The following is a 9,467-nucleotide window of genomic DNA, read 5'->3' as shown; positions in this document are numbered from 1 at the left end:
ATATATAACACAGTGGGACATAAAATACAATAACAAAATGAATACTGAGAATGCGGTACCCAGCTCAAGAACTAGAACAGTGCTGGGAGTCCACGATGGCTGCAGAGTGGCTGGAGGCTCCATCTGCTTGGCCCAGCACTGGACCGGACTTGCAGTTAAGCTGCAGAGCATTCTGCTTGAAAAACCACTTGAAGTGGAGCTGATCTGAAATACCGAGCATGGAGCCCGGAGGGGGGACCGGAGGAGATGCGGAGAGGGTGAGCTAGCTCACGCACCTGCCCGGCTGGGAGGCCAGAGGGAAGGTGCAGCAGCACAGCCTTCGCCCCCTGGGGCGTGGAGTCTGGGCCCCACGCAGGGACCCGCACTCCACAGCAGCAGAGAAGCGAAGGGGGGCCTGCAGAGCGTGGGTTGGTGGGAATCAGTGGTGATTCGGTCTGCCTGGGAGGCTCAGGCCGCACCATCCAGGCAAAGAGCGATTGCTCTGTTGCAGCACCCGCCTGGGAAGTTCGCTCTGAGCTGTCTGCAGGAGGGGCATGCGGCAAAGCTCGGGGCCAGAGGAGGGGTCTGACTCCTACACCCAGCAGTGAATCTGAGGGACCCTTTATTCTCTGGAAGAACTTTTGTTGGGGAGCAGGATGGGGGCTGGACAGTGTGGCCCGGGAAAGAGGATTGGTCCTGCCCACCTCGAGGGCAGGGGACGCACCCCTTCCCCTACCTGCAGAACAGCTGGTTCTGCCCACCCTGCTATGATCCAAGGCCAGGGAACGGCTCTGGGCTGGACATCTGTGCCTGTGCAGCGGGGTCTGCGGGGTCTGGTGGTTCAGGAAACTTGGACATTTGGCCTGGTGGGAGCCAGGCAGAAGCCCCACCCAGAGGGGGTCGGCTGTGCTGAAAGACTGGAGTGTCAAGCAGGGCTAACTGTTAATTATTTTTACCCCACCTTCTTGGTGTGATGGTGAGGGGGTGCCAGCAAGCCTGGCAGAGCTGAGGCATTGGAAAGTCGCTCCTCCTACAAGCTACGGGCACCAGCCCCAACGAGACTCTGTTTAAACCATCTTGGCTAGGACCCAGATACCCCCACAGAGCCCAGTTCCATGGGGGGAGGGGGAGCAGCTCAGAACAGGGGCATTCAAGATGCAAGACCCAAGGCAGAGCCAGCCTCTGGGCTATGGAGGCCCCACGCATTGGAATACTTGGGGCTCCACTCGCCAAGCTTCAGTCAGGTAGCCCAGGGCCAAACATGACAGCAATTCACTGGCTTGTACCAGAGAACCTCTCAGGAGGCTGATTCAGCCACGTTGGAGCACATCCGGTAAGCTCCATGCATAGCATAGCCACAGGTTTTTATTTTCTTTTTTCTCTTTTTTCTTTCATATCTCTTATTCCCCTTTCCTTTATTCTATTCTTTTTTCTCTTTCTCTATTCTTTTATCTTTTATTTTTAATTTAATATTTTATTTTTTCTTTCCTCTTTTATTTTTCTAGCCTATATTTTATTTTATTCATATTATTACTTTTCAAAGTTATTATTATTTATTTATTTTTTCTTTTCATTTTTATTCTAAGTCTATTTCTTTCTTCTCATATTCTTTTTTTCACTTTTTTTTTCCTCCTGTAATTCTTTTGGTCTCATGTCTTTTAGTATTCTGTTTTAGTTCAATGTGAAAATGGACACAACTTGATTTTTATCTTGTAGGAAACCGGAGCTGTGGAGAGGAGCCGTGTGGAAGCAGCTGCTTTCCTGGTGAAAACAGTCGTTCGCTATACTCGTTCCAAGGCTTCTGCTACAGTGACACTGTTTCCTTGTATCACCACCATTCAGATATCGTTCTGTTTCCTACCAGTTGCCATCTCCACACATCCATCTATCACAAGATTCATAAAGTGATAAAATCCCCACACTAGTCTTTGGACACGTCTGCCACCATTTAATTTCAACCATAACTTTTTGTCCACAAATTTTTTAACTGAGGAGGGTGAGCTTTGCTCATGGCGTCTACGCAAGCACAAAGATACCTGTTTTTTGGGTTTTTTTTGTATTGTTCTCAGTTTGGTCTTGTTTTGCCTTGTTTTGTTCTGTCATCACCTGTATAACAGTTGGCACAACGTGGTCATGGGCACGGCTGAGCCTCACAGTCAGAAAGCCTGAGGGATGAGCCTGCCCATGAACAGGGCAACAGCAATCAAGACCCAAATACAGCAGGAAGGCCCACATAACTCACAGAGGGGACGTTCCCAGAGCACCCCCTCGGAAGATCAAGGCGGCGACACCGCTAGGCCACACGAGAAGGCAACCCCACCGAGGCCGGGGGGCAGAGCAGTGTAAACAATGCACAGAAACACACCACAGCTTGATGGTGTTGGCTCTCCTGTCCCGAAAGGGAGATTAAGGGGCACACGAGGTTTCCCCCAGGCCCCGGGAGCTCACCTTAGGGGGTCTTATTCAGCAACTCCGAGGGCTGTGCAGCAGCCGCACCAGCAGGACCCCTCACTCCTCCCTGACCCGCCCACCTGGAAAGGCGCCGAAAAGCTGAAACTCCACTCTGGAGGCGAAACCTCACACTGTCTGCGTGCTGCGTGTCACTCAAACGAGGTTTCCCCCGAGAGGATCAGCGTGGGCCACCTTGTAAGCCGCCCGGCCATGGGCTGGGCCGAGCTCCGTGCGACATCGAGCTGTGACAGGCCCCTGAGGCGTGTCCCGGCCCGCCAGGCCGGTCTCCTGCACTCGTCCGTCCCGGGCACCGGCCATTAGACTCTTCGCGATCAGAAAGGTGCGAGTTTCTGTCGTGCGAGGAGAGCTTAGAAAGCCCGTCCGCCCTGCCTCGGCGCAGAGGGACACAATGTCCGATTGTCCCAAAGGCAGGGGCCTCGGAGGGTGAGAAGGGACCGCCTGCCCCTGGGCAGAGAGGAGTATTTTTAAATTGCCTGCTGGGCGGTGATAAAAAAAAAAGCAAACTTGTGGATTTTATTATAGTTTTACATGTTTTTGTAGAAAATGCACCCTCTTATTACCTGTTCTGGGGCTGAGGACGCTCACCAGCTGCCCTTGGAGTGTCCCAAGGACGGGCTCCCAGGGGCAGAGGCCAGGGCCCTGAGCAAGCCCTGGGCGCCGCTCCTTGGGCGGGTAGGGAAAGGGCGCCGCTCACACGGCACCCAGGGCGGCAGCCTGAGCGCCCAGTGGCACGTGGGTGTCTGCAGAGCTGGCACCCCGGGCTGTGGCCTCGGGAGCTGAAATCCTAACGGGAGCGACTGCACCAGCAGCTCTGAATGAGTGGCAGGACTTTAAGCACGGAACATCCCGGCGGCTGCCCACAAAGGACAGTGAATATCAGGGGCTCTTCTCCAGGCTTACTGGACTTCCTTAGGTCCCAGAGTTTTCACCCATTTCTCCAAAAGGATTAAAATTTCCCACCATCGTGGTGATGGGGCATGGGGAATGTTTGATTCAGGAAAATTAAGGAACATGGTGTTGCTTGTGTCTGTGTGTCAAGAACCAAAGTGGTATCTGTCCAGCTGTCTTGCTTATGCCATATTTATTCTCGTAGTAACCCTCATAGCTTGAAGAAACCTGAGTGGTCCTGTATGCCTTGCAGATAAAAGGGGACACACGGATTCAGAAACAATTTCAAAATGAGTCTCCCGCAAGCAGCTGTTTGCTGCTTCAGGCCAAAGGGGGATCTTCCTAGTTTCACAGGAAGGTTAGTGTCTCAGAAAGTGAATTTGCAGCCCCACTTTCTCCCTTCTAATGGTTTGTGGCAGGCTTGTTTTCCTGTGTTTGATGAGACATTCTGGGCCACGCAGAGTGGGAACCTGAGCCAAAGAAAGGACAAATGGGTTCCCAAGAGAGGGGAGGAGACTAGGAAAGCAAAAATTATGTTTCCACATATATAGACACCTTCCTTTACCCTTCTTCCGAGAAAAAGGCTTATTTGGAAAATGACACATTTCCCCATAACCTGTCTGAACCTTCTCGACAGCATGCTGTATCCCTTTCTCAGCAATCCTTACATCTCTTGATGGTTCCCAATTCTGCCTCTGTCCCCCAGAGCAACACCAATGCCTCCTTGCCCTTGAAGTCACCCCCAGGTTACTGCTGGACTTGCAGCATTCTTTCACAGCTGTCTTCCCGAAGCCCCTGCTCGCCCAGACCTGGTGGATGGATATTTCCTCCACCACAGGAGGGAAGTCACGGAGTGTAGATATTATCCCAGAGTGGCACTGAGTCATTCCAGTCATCTGAAGGCTTAATGGGGGCTGAAAAGTCCACTCCCAAAATGACCCACACCCTGGTAAGTTGGTGCTGGCTATTGGCTGGGGGCTCCAGATCCTCTCCACAGGGTGTTTAAGTATTTGCAGTGCACGCCCATGGCTTCCTCTGTGTGAAGGACCCAAGAAAAAGGCTGAAGTCACATGTGGTTTCTGCTCCAGCCTCGGAAGGCCCTGCCACTTGCACTGATATCTGTTGGTTGAGGCCATTATGAAAGTCTGCTCAGGATCTAGGGGAGAGAACAGCAGCCCTACCCCCTGATAGAGGAGTGTCAGGGTCCCGCTGTGTTGGGATATACATTACTGCAGCCAGTTTTGGAAAATATAACCTGCCAAAATGGCTGTTAAAAATTTGATGAGTGTCCAGGGGTAATTGTTGGAAACACAGGTTTCCTAAATTTCTGAGGGCACAAGCCTTACCACAAAGGCCTGGGTATATAATGTTAGAAAGTAGGGTTGTCCCTGGAATGTGATTTAGGACAGTAACCAAAAGCTGTACGTGAGAGATTCAGAAATGAGTGAAATTTAGGGCCTGACATGGGGGATCTCACAAGTGTGAAGACAAAACATTAGCATTTACAATGTGAGAAGGTTCAGCAATTCTCTTCTCCCCACATTTGCTTAAAATGAAGAAGCCAGTTTTTCCTTAAGGAAGCTCTGGCTTCATAAGACTTCGGGCTTCTGGGGCGCCGAGTTGGGAGCATGGAGTTAGCAGGGTGGGGTTGGATGGAGAGAGAGACGGGAAAGGGAGAAGGTTAGGAGCCAGGCCTGAAGCGGTGAGTGCGACTCGCCCCGGGTAGGAGGAAGCACCTGGCTGGGAACAAAGAAAGAGCTGGGGAGGGGGGTAGCTTGAGGGTCGTTACAGGGCAGCTTTGCTATGAGAGTAGCAGAGAATGAGGGCTTCATGGGTTTGAACTGTGCATTAGCTGTTCTTTAATATTCTTCTTTTTGGTTACTCCTCACCTGAGGATATTTTTTCATTCATTTTTTTTTTAGACAGGGGTGGGGTGGGGTGGGGTGGGGTGGGGCGATGGGGGAGGGAGGGAGAGAAAGAAAGAGAAAAGTACATTGATTGGTTGCCGACTGGGACAGAGGATCAAACCTGCAACCCAAGTACTTGCCCTGTGCCCTTGAACGGGAATCAAACCCTCAACCCTGCAGTGCACTGGTTGATGCTCTAACCATTGAGCCACACAGGCCAGAGCTGTTCTTTAATATTCTTCATAGATTTGAGAAAATAATGGGATTCTCTTCAAATTAATTTCACCTGCTGAATTTTACTTTTGAATGGGATTCATCCCAAAGACTGAACCATCGGGTTTCGAAAAACCAAGAATTAAATATGTGGGTAAAAGTGTGATCTCTGAAATCATACCGATTTGAATACAATCTTGGCTTATCAAGTACAGGCTGGGCACTGGGGACAAATTATTTGCCTTCTTTGAGCCTCAGTTTTATCCCCAGCAGAATGAGGTAATGCATTTTAAATACAGGGCCTGATGCAGCCACAAATAATAGGACTGCCTGTGGTTTGGCATCCAGGCGAAAATCAGGCCCTGTATTTGAAAAATAGAGTTCCTGAAACAGGATAATAGGAGGAGTCGCTTAAAATAGAGGTTCTCCAGCAAATCCAGGGCATAAGACGCCTCATTGACAACAGTTAGAACTTTTCAGCCCTCACTGCGGAAACTGGGGCATTCCTCCCAGCTCCTCTGCGTCCACAGGCACACCGTTCACATCGGGAAGTTGTAAAAGCAGCAAGGGGGATTCTTTTTTAAAAAGTACACCCAAATTCTTATTTTAACTTTTCATAGATATTTAAAGTGAAAATAAAGTTGGAAAAGAAGGCAAAATATCAACTTTCCCCCAAAACTTAATGTTTTATTTGGGAAAATATTCAGAGATTTTTTTTTTCTTTTTATTTAAGGCTTAGTTAGATGGATTTCTGCCCCCATCTGCTATAAAAAAGAGCAGTTTCAATATGATTCATATACAATTTGAAGTTATTTTGGAACATTCTACTTTTTCCTATTATTTTTTCAAACCCGTAGGGTTTTACTTGAACCTAGAGCCTCATGTTGCTGATAATAGTAGTGATATTCATCGAATCGGAAAACCTGCAATATTTTGGACCCCTTTACACCCTCAAATTATTTTTCCTTTTCGTCACTTTTCTTCCTTCCCTCTCTTTAACCTCATCTTCATGACCATCAGCTTGCCATTTTTTTGAGCCAGTCACAATGCTTAGGACTTTTCATATATCCTGTCATTTAATTTTTGTAACAACTCTCTGAGTGTTATATTATTATTCCAGTTTAGAGGTAGGAAAATATAAACCCAGCATGATTAATTAACCTGTTGAAGGGCCCACAGTCTGCAAAATGGAGGAGCTAAATTGCCTAGTTCCAAAATATTTCTCTCCTAACATACAGCATTCTTTTCTTTTGACTTGATCACAGCTGCTAGCAGTTGGCCATTTGCTCCCCAAACACATCGTGGAACATGTCCGGTGCGATGGCTGGGTCATGTGCTGGGACTGTGTGTAGCTTTGTAAGAAACTGCCAAACACATTTTCCAGAGTGGCTGCATTATTTTGCGTTTCCAACAGCAGTGGGTGAGACTTCCAGTTGCTCCACCAACATGCTAGCATTTGGTATTGTCGGGTTTGTCTGTTTTAATTTCAGCCATTCTCATAGGCGTATAGAGGTGTCTCAATGTTGTTTTACTTTGAAATTCCTTAAAGATGTATGATGGTGAACATCTTTCCACAGACTTATTTGCCATCCATATATCTTCTTTGGTGAGGTGTCTGTTCAGGTTTTTTGCCTATTTTTAAAATTGGCCTAGTTGTTTTCTTATTGTTGAGCTTCATGGGTTCTTTGTCTATGGTAGATACAAGTCCTTTATTAGATATGTGTTTGGCAAATATTTTCTTCATCCATGGATTGTATTTTCATTCTTTTATACCCTATTGCTTTTTATGAGGATCTTTCCAAATTCTTAAAATTTGGACATGTACTTTTGACAATTTTTCCCAATGTTGCCAGGAAAAACAAAACAAAACGCCGAATCTTCAGTGAAGAAAGTAAATAGTTTCCATTTTTCATAATCACTTAAACTTATACTGAGTTCCCAAACATTGCACCCCCCCACCACTAGCACTCTACTTCATCACCAGGGCATCCGTAGGATGAGACCATATGGTGCAGTCTTACAAATAAATGAGAATTTTGACCACCGTTAATAAAAGTGGTTCCTTATCTCTGCAGCCAAATGTGATGTGTCCCCTGTTCTCAGTTATTCTCAGATCTTCTAAGATGAGGCTGATCTGTGACACCCTGCTCGTTCATTGTGCATTCATTATACCAAACTGGCTGGGTTATCTTTGGGAGTTTCTATTTAGGTGTTTTGATTCCCACCCACTCCCTTGGGTTAGTCATTCTGGGCTAGATTATGCAGCAGTGCCAATCCAAAAGTCTCAGGTGCAAAACCTACATGTCACACTTAATGTCTCAAGAAGGCTCAGCCTCAGCTAGTGGTGCAGGCTGATAGAGGCTGGACCACTGGGCATGCTGCTGGTTGCTATGGCAAGGGAAGAAGGAATGTGGGGTGCACCACTGGGTCCTAAAGTTTTCTTCCCAGAACTGACACAGTTTCAAGCCATATCAAGCCACATGACCATATCAAACTTGAAAGGGGCAAAGAAGTGAAATCCTACTAGGTGCACAATGGGAGTAGCCCTAAGGGTGCCACAGCCCCATTACTGGGGAATCCTGAAACATTCTGGCTATTTTTTTAATATATATTTAAAATTTCTTAAATTATAGTTTACATTCAATATTATTTTGTATTAGTTTCAGATATACAGCACAGTGGTTAGAAAATCATGTACTTTACAAAATGGTCCCCCCAATATTCCAAGTAGCCACCTAGCCCCACACATAGTTATTTGATATTATTGGCCTTGTTTCGTAGTGTAGTGGTTCTCTTGTTCACCTAACACCCTGGCTATTGTTGATAATTATCAGGAGCATGTATTAGGCAGTCTCGAGTGGATCTTTTTGAGGAATTGATTATAACCTTGACCTGAAATCAAAGCATACCCTGCACCCTCACATTCAGCCAAATGACTGTGACCTGTTACAGAAATGCTGAGAAAAGGCTGGGTTCATAAACTGCTGTTGATGGTCGCTTCTCTCCTTTGGGGGTATAAAAGTGGGTAGGACTCCTTTGGTTTTTCTACTCAAAGCCAAAGTATCAGGGGAATGGTAGTGAGAGGATCATTTCTGAAAGCTAAGTTTTGCAGGAAAGAAAGAGAAGCGTCACTGGCTTTCCCCCAAGCAGTCACACTCACCGCTCTGCTCTGCTCCCAGCGTGGGGTAACAGGCATGACTGCAGTGAGCGGTGGTGTGTCCCTAAGAGGAAACCAATCTAGGCCCACATGGGGTGGAGAAAATGTGAGAATGGGGGCCTCAGGTTTGTTGGAGACCGCTTAGGTGCGGGGAGAACGGGCCTGTGGCAAAGGAGGTGCCTTGATGGCACCAACAGGAAAACGTGGGCCGATCCTGTGAGTTATAGTCAATAACAGGGGAGCTGCTGGGGACTGAGCCCTTCGCTGGTTGGCTTTTTGGGGCCTGCGCAAACATACACTGACTCTTCAGACCATGAGCTATCGGCTTTCTAAATGCAGGGGAAGATCAGTCTAGTCAACATCACCAAGGACAGTTCACGTTAGGAAGGGGTCATCACCACCCACAAGGAAAGCAGCCGGACAGCATGGTGCCCTGAGGTAAGGACCTAAGGAAACATTAGCCCTCTCCCTCCTTGTTCCGAGGCAGGGTTTGGGATGGGGTGCAAGTGTGGGGCACATACCCCTCCACCCCAGACTCCTGGTACCATAAATCTAGCCTGTGCTGGTGGCGGGCGGGGGGGTAAACTCTGAGCTGAACAGAATATGAGATTGAAGATGGGAAAGTCTAAGGGGTCACTTAAATGAGATTGCTACTTAAATAACCAAAAGCGACTGCCAAGTCATGGATTGAAATCAGAGACATTAAAAGAGTTGGCTCAGGAGTGAGAAAGGTGAACTTTGACAATGTAAAGCGAGTAGCAGAGAAAAAATGGAGCCCATCTTTGTTTACACCTCAGTAAATTGAGACTGTAGTCAGCCTGGCTCCACATAATAAAGCAACTCACATTGGT

The 9,467-nt window shown here is 47.6% G+C and overlaps 1 pseudogene; it reads right to left on the bottom strand.

The window, feature by feature from the left end:
- Positions 1 to 1,760: 1,760 nt before the first annotated feature.
- On the bottom strand, positions 1,761 to 1,990 carry LOC107530425 (small nuclear ribonucleoprotein G pseudogene; annotated as a pseudogene).
- Between the last annotated feature and the right edge of the window lie 7,477 nt (positions 1,991 to 9,467).

The sequence above is a fragment of the Miniopterus natalensis genome, chromosome 15 (genome assembly GCF_054644295.1).
Source record: "Miniopterus natalensis isolate mMinNat1 chromosome 15, mMinNat1.hap1, whole genome shotgun sequence".
Lineage (NCBI taxonomy): Eukaryota > Metazoa > Chordata > Mammalia > Chiroptera > Miniopteridae > Miniopterus > Miniopterus natalensis.
Note: the sequence above shows the minus strand (reverse complement) of the source record. Positions and strands in the feature narration are given on the sequence as shown.